The 11,559-nt window shown below is 41.0% G+C and overlaps 1 long non-coding RNA gene across 17 annotated transcripts; it reads right to left on the bottom strand.

The window, feature by feature from the left end:
• Positions 1-1,174: 1,174 nt before the first annotated feature.
• On the bottom strand, positions 1,175-7,868 carry LOC123092244 (uncharacterized). Of its 17 annotated transcripts, none has more exons than XR_006444424.1 (8): positions 7,561-7,866; positions 7,211-7,288; positions 6,118-6,195; positions 5,745-5,996; positions 4,254-5,161; positions 3,777-4,185; positions 1,870-2,207; positions 1,175-1,564 (listed from the first exon to the last, which is right to left on the bottom strand). It is a non-coding gene; the product is annotated as an uncharacterized lncRNA (long non-coding RNA). The 17 variants fall into 17 exon arrangements; XR_006444419.1 differs by lacking the exon at positions 1,175-1,564 and adding an exon at positions 6,403-6,711 and having other exon boundaries at positions 1,648-2,207; positions 5,745-6,036; positions 7,561-7,867; XR_006444417.1 differs by lacking the exon at positions 1,175-1,564 and adding an exon at positions 6,403-6,711 and having other exon boundaries at positions 1,648-2,207; positions 5,745-6,028; positions 7,561-7,867.
• Between the last annotated feature and the right edge of the window lie 3,691 nt (positions 7,869-11,559).

The raw sequence follows: 11,559 nt of genomic DNA, 5'->3' as shown, positions 1-11,559 counted from the left end.
TACTCATGCTCTACCAAGGCACAGGAGGGATCTTCCTTTTCATTGACGAGATGCCGAGTCGTGTGATCAAGCTGCTTCCAGCGGATAGTTGTGGTTGTTGGCCCTTAGCCTCTTAAAATGTGCTAGCTATTACTATATTAAGTATGTACATATGGATCATATGATCGTTGGCCGTTAGCCTCTTAAAATGTGATAGTTGTTACTATGTTAAATATCTAAATATGGACCATATGGTTGTCAAAATTATGTTACAAAGATCCTCCTTTTGTCAAATAGTGTAACCACTATATATATATATGTTACTCAAATGTTGTTAGCTAAGTTCTTAAATTTTCATGGAAAGTATTAGTATCGTACATAGTTCTTTGAGTTTAAGCGTGTGTCTGATGTCCAGAAGGCATTTACATATTAATTGTTCATATTGCAAATTCACACACATGTTAACATAATAAAACGTATATGTAACTTACTAATCATCGCACACGAGTACTCGCAGACGCATCATGTGCAATACTCCTAGCCACTGCAAGCAACTAGTTTGTATTTTTCAAAGTATTTTGTACACACAGAATCGCACACGAACTTACTGTTTAACCGTCTGTGTTGTAATTTCTCATCACAAACAGTTCATCCAAGTCGTTTGTTTGCCACGTATCACACACATCTTGTTTACAGGTCTCATTTATGTTCTTTTGGCTCATTGCAAACAGTTCATTCATGTGCTCTGCATGCGGCATATCATAGACATCTTGTTAAGTTGAACCGTTTCTGTTGTGTTCCTTAATTGAAAACAGTTCGTCTGAGTGAACCGTATGCCGTATATCACACACACCTTGATCTGGCTAATCGTTTTTGTTGCACACCCTAATAGCAAACAGTTCAGCGGAGTGAACTGTATGCCGTATATCGCACACATATTGATATGGCTGCCCGTTTCTGTTGTTTTGCCTCATCACAAATAGTTCGAATGGACTAACCGTGTGCCCTGCATTGCACACGTAACTAAAATCTGAACGGTGTTTGATAGCTCCGTCATCGCAAACATTTTGCACCTTTTTTATGGTTCTTTTACACCATCGTCTGCGATTAATGCATCGCACACAGTTTCGTGAAAGGGTCTCTGATCGTAGTGTCGCATTAGCAACATCCTGCGGTAGTGAGTGTAGTTATTACTTTAATATTCAGCTTGCAAATCATAATTAGTATTGGATTCATTTCAATCATATTTGGAACAGGGTCTGATCTAAAAGGGAAAATTAGGGCCATCATGTATAGGTAAGAAAGTGGGAATGGCTTGCAAAAATAAAATGGGGAATGCATTATAGAAAACCAATAAGATATCCCCTCTCCTTCCATTTATATCCTGAATTGACAACACATTTAGTGGGATTATTTATTGATGTTACCTCTCTCCTTCCATTTTGCAATACAATCAGGTGCAGACCAATCAAGTGGATGGTGAAACTTGCATCTTTCAATAAACTTGCAAAATCCGGTCTTCCTAACATACATCACAAATAGTTTCTCTAGGCCTCTAAGGATAGGTCATTGGCTCAGGTTCAGTCTGTATTTTATAAGAGATCATATGTCAGTTTGCGTACTTCATAGTACAAATTATATTTTACAAAGAGCAGTGCAAATGCAACATATTCAGAGAATGTACTGAGCAGTGCAAACGCCCCTTCAATTTTTCTTTTGGGTCTAGATAACACATACATGCAATTTTTCATAAACTTATTATACTGATGCACCACGTGAGAAAGAAACTAAAATGCCATCAATCGACAGAAGCATCTAGCCACATGGCGACAGAAGATACAACAATAGGAATTGCCTCACATGTTGGCTGGCATGCCTCTGATGCCTCACCTCAACCTCATTTGTTGTGCGCTTCATCACCCGGTGCACGTCGCCAATGACTCACCACATCTTTGCCAGCATGTACATACAACACCGAAATACGAAACATTGATCAAACACAGGCAGCATCAGGGTTTTTGGGGGGACAGATCGAGCACACTATAATAAATACATGTACATTCAGATGAGTCGTCGCAGAAGTCAATGAGGCGGCGGAGATGTCGAGCTTGGTTCGGAGGTCCCTGATGGCAGCCTTGGTCCTCTCGATGCGAACGGCTGCACACCACTGGCATCCTGGGTCCTTGGCTGCGCGCACTTCTTCTCGTACGATAGCTGGACGTGCTCCCCTTCAATTATTAACAAAAATAAATATGGTACCTTTAGGTGAATCTGACAACAAATAATAAGAAATATTAAGTAGAAGTACTTGGTAACAAGTCATAAGCAGTTAAGAACTAATCCTAGAACTGTCATTACCATATGGAAAGAATCAAGTGTATTTACAATAAGAATTCACTTTATTTCAGACCCGAGGGCTAAAAGGAGAAGGGTATGTAAATATATTAAATAAGGACCTAAAGGCTCATACTGTGACATCAAATAATTTATATGCAAATATAAGGCACTTTTAAATTGCAGAAAATATTGACTTTTGCATGAAAATGCCATTTGCTAAATGAATTCATCATCAAAGCACATGAAGTATAACTATCAGCAGCTTAAAAATATTAGCATGAGAACATGTACCAAATCTTAGAGCTTTTATGTTGGGCAACTAATGCAACACAACTGCAGCAGAAGAAAACTATAGTCCACATGGGAGCTTTATGCAAAAATATTGATCCATAAATTACATCATAAACCATGCAAAATACTGAAGACAATCTATATTAGCAAAAAGATACAAAATCTGACCAACTTCAGAATCTTCATTGTATACAATTTGAACTTTATAGAGAAAGGCTTGCTGCATAACTGTTATGTGCATTGATCCATAAGAATTCTTGCACTCGATGCATTGTTTGTCGACTACCAACATCACAATTATGTTTTCATAGGAAAACAAATAAAATGTTGAAACAATGATCTAAGTAGTTTGAAGTTGGAACTTCCAAAGAATAACATCTAGGCATTCCTGACATTCTAGAATAAAATTAAACATCTAGGCATCAAATGTCAGGAATGAATATGCATATTATTTTTTAATCAATTTTCAGAGAAGCAATCACAAAAAAAAAGTAAATTCCAATCCAGACCAAATTGATCACCCTCAGCAGGTACACCACTAAGAACCACTTATAAGATCTCGCCGCTATAGTCGCCTTGCTCCAATCAAAACGATAATTCAACCACTTAGTACGGTGCGATAATTAGGACGATCTAGTCAACGACCTCTAACATCCTCAAGGGATGTCACGTAAGCTACAGTAACCGTGACATCCCTTCTTCACATCCATATGGTTAAGCCTAAAATGATTATAATTAATTTGCAAATTACAAATCTATTGTATACATTTACAAAAATTACATACAAACAAATTTATGTTGTAATAAAATTATTTTTTGATTTATTATTGTACATGCTACAATAAATTTGCACAGTGGTTGCTACAGTAACCCTGACATCCCTTCTTCGCTTTGCACACGCATTTCACTGTAGCTTCGTGACATCCCTTGGGGATGTTAGAGGATCCGCTACCGTGAAATGAGCCCTACATTCTATACAATATCAATTAGTTGTGTGGGTTTACCGGAAATTAGTGGTGTGGGATTTGCAGGAAGTACATAGCACATATATGGTAACCGTTGATGCATGACAATTTTGGTCTGTTTCATAGTGGAAAGACTAATTGATATAGCTACGACACTTATACCTTGTATCTTATAATAGCCCGTTATAGCTGCAACATGTATACCTTATAATGGGAAAACCATAGCAAGTATGTATCCCCAATATCATGTATGATATCCAGCTATAGTGATGGTAATTCTTTCATATCCTTGTTGAGACAGATCCGGAAACACGATTTAAGGTCTTGCTTACGAAACATGTTACAGTGGCTTGAATGTTTCTGACAAGGAAAAACATGGAAGTATATAAGTCAAACAAAAATGATAGTGCCGAATCATAGTACCACGTTAGTCAAATATCAGCAGAAACTTGTGAAGAGCAAAAGAGCTAACCTCCTCAACGGAATGACACTGCACTTCGGCTTTTAAAAGAAAAATACTCAAGAAATTAAAAGAAATCTAGACACTTGCCGGATGACAAAGACACAGACCAAGACGAAACCGCCTCCATTTCCAAGCAGATGTGTGTCATATCTGCAATACACACATGCCAATCATTATACCGGTATTGGAGGAAGTAGCACGGATCCAACTAATATTACCTTATCTTAGAGCAGAGATATCAAATGGAAGGTGAAATTGCAAGATTGGTCTGCCATGGCCTCTTGTATTGTGTTAAATATGTCCTTTGTATTGCACAAATTAATCAGCCAGCACATACATACAGGTCAGGAGTGTATGATTGACAGATTGTACAAGGCAACAAGAAAAAATAGTACAAATTGACACCTTCTGGAGTGGTCCAAGGAGAGAAACGTAAGAGGAACAGAGAGGAATGAAGAGAAAAGGAAAGAAAGAGGGTGATGTGATCTGAAGAGGTGATGGTGCGTTCGTCCAGGTGGGAAAGATTGATGAAGAGGATCTAGGTGCCGAAGACGACCTCGTCCGGGAGCGGCTGCTCCCCCTCCTCGCCTCCGGACACAGCAATGGAGGCTGCCGCGTCGTCGACCTAGGTATGGCAGATCGAGTTGCTAGCGCCATGTGGCTTGCTATATAGAAATACAAGCTTGCAACATGCAAATCATTTCTCTAAAGCACAACATCCTCACAATTAACCTGTAAAAAACATGTAGAGTAGTTCTTATCAGCAAGCACAGTTTAAAAACTATATCATCAATCCATCCTCAGATTTGCACCCCTCCTTCCAAATCGGTGATGTTGCATCGGCCAACTCTGATACCCGCATCCAGTGGCGTAGACAGGCCCCAGGCTAGGGGGGCCATGGCCCGGGGCGTGTGGCTGATATCTTTTGGTAATTGTAGCAGTTTAGCTACTGTAGCTACTGTAGCACTGACTATTGGCCCGGGGCGTGGCTCAGGGCTGCCTACGCCACTGCCCGCATCCCTTTAATTGATTGCCCATGTCGTGTGGCATTAGGAAAACCTTCTTCCATGATAACATCAGGCTCATTAACCATCAAGTCCCACAGTTTTTCACGCAACAAACCACCCTGAAAACAATCAAATGGATTGATCAAATAGGTGGTTTAATTAGTACTTTGCAAGCAGTATAAGCTAGGCTGAATTTAGCTACTTCGTTCAGATATACAAATCGTAGGGACAACTTAGTGTTGCAGCTTAATCACGTGTAATGTTGTCACTATCGATCATCAGTTCTTTACAAAAGGCGTGAGAAAGACAAAAATTAAGCTCTTCAGTGTTTATTTAAGCAAAATGGTTCAAATGATGCTTTATGGTACAAATATAGACACACACAAAAAGAACCAAACATTTGTGTTTGAAAAGCTAGCCTCGCATATAACAGATACTTAAAAGATTTTTAGGTAGAATGAACCATTTACCATTATTAAGAGTGCTAGTCTCATGTACTATATAGGTGATACAATTTCAGGAATTTCAAGATGATAAAAAATAGAGAACAGTTTGCCTAGGCTCAGGAAGTAAATTACAAATACTATATGTACATATTTTTACATTTTTATGAAATTACTGATGAGGTGCACATAAACCATTCCAAATATACTGCATAAACCAGAAGCTTGATTTTATGACAAATAGACAAATAACACAAACCTGATGTCTGTGTTTGGCTCCCTTCAAGTACAGAAGAGTGGGGCAATCCATATTTTCTGATAGGTGCATGGTAGGGAGCAAATGTGTGTAAGGTACAATGACATCTTTCAGCAATGATACTTGAGAGTGTTCTATCATATGAGAAGAGTTGCTGCCTGCAGATTTTGAATCAAGTTTGTACCACCCGCCAAAATCAACCACCAGTAGAATTGCTAGCAATCTCCATCCGCAGATGCCACATTGCTATAGGGTCTGTCAAAGAATTCCTCAGTATTTAACATGACCTGAGCATCTAAAAGAAAAATAAGCTGCTAGCAAATCAATCTTCACAAAGACATAAACAGTACTGCTAGGCAAATCAATTCAGATTGACCTTCACGCATTGTGCATCCGTCAACACGCCCAACCTCCGTAACTCAGTGATGAAGCGGCGCATTGTTATCCTCCTTTTCTAAAAAACAAAGGGTACTTAGAGAACATTCTATTTTTCTTAACAAAATTAGCAGTCAGTTCATTGACAACTCTGCAATGCTTGAGCATGACTAAAAATTCAAAAGTGAGGCTCCCCAATTCTGCGATGTAGTGTGAACAGCATGCTAGTATTTGTGGCGGGAGCTGCATGGGAGATAAGTGAAAGGGAGACGGAGAGAGAGCGAACCAAATCGGCAGTGACGATTGCGACATCGAAGTTAGAGATGCGGTGGTGGATGTGGCGGGGGTTGCGTGTGATGCCCTCAGCCTCACGGCGGTGTCGGCCCGCGCGTCGGCATCGAGGCAGAGCCTCTTGGCCTCAAAGGCGGAGGCGTCGAACGAGGACGACGACGAGCTCCTGGACGCCACGGCTGGGAAGATGGTGACGGCAATGGAGGCGACGCTGCATCGGTCGCCGCGCACGAAGAGGTGTTCGGAGCTCGAGGAGGAACCGGTGGCCAAGATTGCACAGTTTTGTAGTCATCAGCATCTCTACCTACAGAGGCAAGGGGGGTTTAGAAGAGAGGGCACACCCAACAGCAGTTGCAAAAGGCTCGGCGTCAAGCATGCGCCACCGGCAGCAACGGCATCTAACCCACGGAGGCGAATGGAGTCGCTGGTCTCGTACAGTACAGTCGAATTGGTCACTCGATCCAGCTTTTGTCTATGGATTGAAACGGGGTGGGACAGATCGGTCTCTGTCAAGACCAAACTAAGCCGATCTAGTATAATTGCTAAAGCCCACACTAGACCAAATTATCACTGGTGCTCAGCCCATTTAACCCAATCCAAAGCAAACTAATGGAAAAAACTGAACTGAAATTTTAGTTTGAGTCCAAACCATTCTCAAGTCTAATGGCAGGCATAGTGAAGAACTTCACAATGGTAAAGCACAAGGACAACCAGATTCCCCGTAAAAGTTAACAGGCACATAAGACCAAGAAATGTTTAGAAGCATTAGAATTTAGCACATATGGATTTAGTAAACAGATTACCTCTGATTTTGGAGAGAAAATCAAGGAGAGGAAGGATATGTAGCCCCTGACTTCCCGGTAGTCTGTCCCTTTCAGCTCCTACAGAAGAAAATCAATCACAAAATCAGCGCAGCAGGCGCACACCACGGCGGCAGTTCACACCACACATCTAGCACGCACACACGCCTCCAGCAGCACGAACACCACACGCACGCCACTGGCAGCACGCAGCCAACTCACAGCACCGACGCACACCCGCTGTGCGCCCTCAGTTGCGTTTGCCGTCTGCGCCGTGCCCAGCTTGACTGCCGCCGCCGCCCAGATTTCCAGAACTTTCCCTGGAGGGATGGGAAGAAGAGACATGCACTGACCTTCGATTTGTAGTCGCCGCCTCAATTTGCAGCTGCCGCGGACGGCCTTGAGCGTGACGACGCTGGGTTGACCGGATCGATCCGTTGCCTCCCATGCCATGCCGAGGCAGACCACAGATCGAACCGTCGTCGTCGTCACCTTCTCCTCCCACAAGGCGTGACGACGTTGGCGTGGCTGCGTGGGAGAGCGCGGCCCGTTCCTCTTCCGCTGGCGACGCTAGCGGCGGCGGGCTACATGGGAGAGGAAACGAGAGAGAGGGGAGGTCGCGTGAGTGGGCTACCTTCATGGGGAATTTACCTTGTGATCCCAATCCCTGTGACAGTAAAATCTCCCGACATGGCATAGCTCTTTGCTCCCCCTTGCGCGACGGTTAATGGGTTTGATAGTTGTCATATGTGTTTATCTGATTGCCACGTACGCGCAACTGTAATTGCAATCTATCAACGAATTATAGTTGCCATGTGTGTTTACCTAGTTGCCGTATACGCGCAACTGCAATTGCCATCTATCATCATACGAGCGTCGTATGGGCGAAGAGTGGACTGGTTGGTGACTGTGTGAGCGGGAACCGATTCATCCACATGGCGCAGCTGGCAAACCACGCGCTGCCGGTCATGTGGGCGAGCGCTCTAACGCCCACACAACACGCTATATGGCACTCAGATTCCTTTAGGATCCGTGCAAAACAGAATCAAGGTAGATCAAGACATTTGGGCGATGTGCAAATATGCCACACATGTAGACGTTATCATTTGGGTTAATATAATGTCTAATATTAAAGTGCATTGCAAGTACATATTTACTAGTATTACAAAAATTACTTCACATAAAACATTTGAAAAAGTGTGAACGAACTATTTGAAAAATGCTAAATATGTATACAAAAAATGTCTCTCATGTATACAAAAAATATACAGTGTCTATGAAAAAGTTGATCATGTATTTAAAAAGTGTTAATCAAGCATTTACGAAAAGTGTTAAACAAGTTTTTGAAAAATGTTAATCAAGCATTTGAAAAATGTTAAATGTGTACAGAAAAAATGTTGATCATGTATTAAAAAAATGTTTAACAAGTATTTAAGAAATGTTAATCAAGCATTAGAATATGTTAAATGTGTATAGAAAGAAATGTTGGCCATAAGAAAGTTAATCCTGTATTGTACTAAAAAATGTTAAATTTTTATTTGAAAGATGTTAATCAAGCTTTTGAAATTTTTAAATTTTATATAGAAAAAAAATTTGACCACACATTAAAAAATTTAAATGTGTATAAAAAATGGTTGTCGACACATTAAAAAAATTTAATCTTGTATTTGGAAAATGTTAATCATTCATTTTAAAATGTTAAAAATGTGTATAGAAAAATGTGACAATGTACTAAAATAAACGTTAAGCTTGTATTTGAAAAATGTTAATCAAGAATTTGAAAAATGTTAAAAACGTCCATGCAAAACATATTGACCATGCATTCAAAAAATATTAAAGTTGTATTTAATGAATGTTAAACATGTAAAATGTTCTTGACGCATATGGAAAATGTAGAACGAAAGACAAAAAGAAACGAAGGAAACAAAAACAATGAAAACTAAAAAAGAAACAAAAGGAATCAAAGAAAAAGGAAAACCAAAGAAACAATTGCAAAAAGAATGAAAAAACAATGCAACCCAATAAAGAAACAAAGAATAACGAAAAAACATTAAAACCAATGAAGAAACAGAAAACCAAAAGAGAAGAAAAATGAGAAAATGAAGAAAAGAGAACTTATATCAAAGAAAAAAGATTTTTATATCAAAGAGTAAAAAGGAACCAAAGAAAAAGGAAAAACCCTATAAAAACTGAGGAAAAACAAAGAAAATATAAGCTATATCAAAGAATAAGGAAAAACAAAAGAAAGCATATTGAAAAATAAAAAGAATCAATGAAAATAAAATAAAATGAAAAAAAACCCGAAGAAAACCAAGCAACAGCAATAGAACCACAGCGATCGAGTAACTGCGCTAATGAGCCGGCATGCTAGTGAGTATGTGACGTGAGAGCTTGTTCCTTCTCACTACAAGCAAGATATAGCTCTCGCGGCAGGCGAGGGCTCTTATGCCAATCAATGTCTGAAGCCCTAGGGCTATATCTCGCCTAATGTGAGACTGAAGAATGGCTCGCCTTTGGCGCTCACGCTATCAGGTTGGTCCAATAATGAATAGCTTCCTTGAATCGGTTTTGGGAAGCTTCTATGGACCGGTTTTAAAAACTTCTGTGCTTTCTTATATCAAATTTCTTTGTTTTTCAGTTTTTCTGTTAGTTTCATTATCTTATTTTTAGTCATTTTTAAAAACATTTTGACTTTTTAAAAAACAAGTTGTATATTTTTCATATACAGGTTGAACATGTTTTAGATATATATTGACCATTTTCCAAATATATGTTTGAAGGAAATATGCCCTAGAGGCAATAATAAAGTTATTATTTATTTCCTCATATCATGATAAATGTTTATTATTCATGCTAGAATTGTATTAACCGGAAACATGATACATGTGTGAATACATAGACAAACATATAGTCACTAGTATGCCTCTACTTGACTAGCTCATTAACAAAAGATGGTTATGTTTCCTAACCATAGACATGTGTTGTCATTTGATTAATGGGATCACATCATTAGAAGAATGATGTGATTGACATGACCCATTCCGTTAGCCTAGCACTTGATCGTTTAGTATACTGCTATTGCTTTCTTCATGACTTATACATGTTCCTGTAACTATGAGAAATATGCAACTCCCGTTTACCGGAGGAACACTTTGGGTACTACCAAACGTCACAATGTAACTGGGTGATTATAAAGAAGTACTACAGGTGTCTCCGAAGGTACATGTTGAATTGGCGTATTTCGAGATTAGGTTTTGTCACTCCGATTGTCGGAGAGGTATCTCTGGGCCCTCTCGGTAATGCACATCATTATAAGCCTTGCAAGCAATGTGACCAAATGAGTTAGTTACGGGATGAAGCATCACGGAACGAGTAAAGAGACTTGCCGGTAACGAGATTGAACTAGGTATTGGATACCGACGATCAAATCTCGGGCAAGTAACATACCGATGACAAAGGGAACAACGTATGTTGTTATGCGGTTTGACCGATAAAGATCTTCATAGAATATGTAGGAACCAATATGGGCATCCAGGTCCCGCTATTGGTTATTGACCGAGAATGGTTCTAGGTCATGTCTACATAGTTCTCGAACCCGTAGGGTCCGCACGCTTAACGTTACAATGACAGTTTTATTATGAGTTTATAAGTTTTGATGTACCGAAGTTTGTTCGGAGTCTCGGATGTGATCACGGACATGACGAGGAGTCTTGAAATGGTCGAGACATAAAGATTGATATATTGGAAGCCTATGTTTGGACATCGAAAAGGTTCCGGGTGAAATCTGGATTTTACCGGAACACCGGGGGGTTACCGGAACCCTCCCGGGGGTAAATGGGCCTTAGTGGGCCATGAGGAAGAAGAGGAGGGCCGGCCAGGGCAGGCCGCGCGCCCCCTCCCCCCTAGTCCGAATAGGACAAGGATGGGGGGGCGCCCCCTCTCTTCTTTCCCCTCCCCCCTTTCCTTCTCCACCAAGGCAAGAGGGGGGAGTCCTACTCCCGGTGGGAGTAGGACTCCTCCAAGCGCACCCCAAGGGGGCCGGCCGCACCCCCCCCTCCCTGCTTTATATACGGGGGCAGGGGGCACCCCATAACACACAAGTTGATCTACGGATCGTTCCTTAGCCGTGTGCGGTGCCCCCCTCCACCATATTCCACCTCGGTCATATCGTCGCGGAGTTTAGGCGAAGCCCTGCGCCGGTAGAGCATCATCATCGTCACCACGCTGTCGTGCTGATGGAACTCATCCCCGAAGCTTTGCTGGATCGGAGCCCGGGGATCGTCATCGAGCTGAACGTGTGTTGAACTCGGAGGTGCCGTACGTTCGGTGCTTGGATCGGTCGGATCGTGAAG

This window comes from Triticum aestivum, chromosome 4B, assembly GCF_018294505.1.
Source record: "Triticum aestivum cultivar Chinese Spring chromosome 4B, IWGSC CS RefSeq v2.1, whole genome shotgun sequence".
In the NCBI taxonomy this organism is placed as follows: domain Eukaryota; kingdom Viridiplantae; phylum Streptophyta; class Magnoliopsida; order Poales; family Poaceae; genus Triticum; species Triticum aestivum.
The sequence above is the reverse complement of the archived record's forward strand: the minus strand, read 5'-3'. Positions and strand labels throughout refer to the sequence as shown.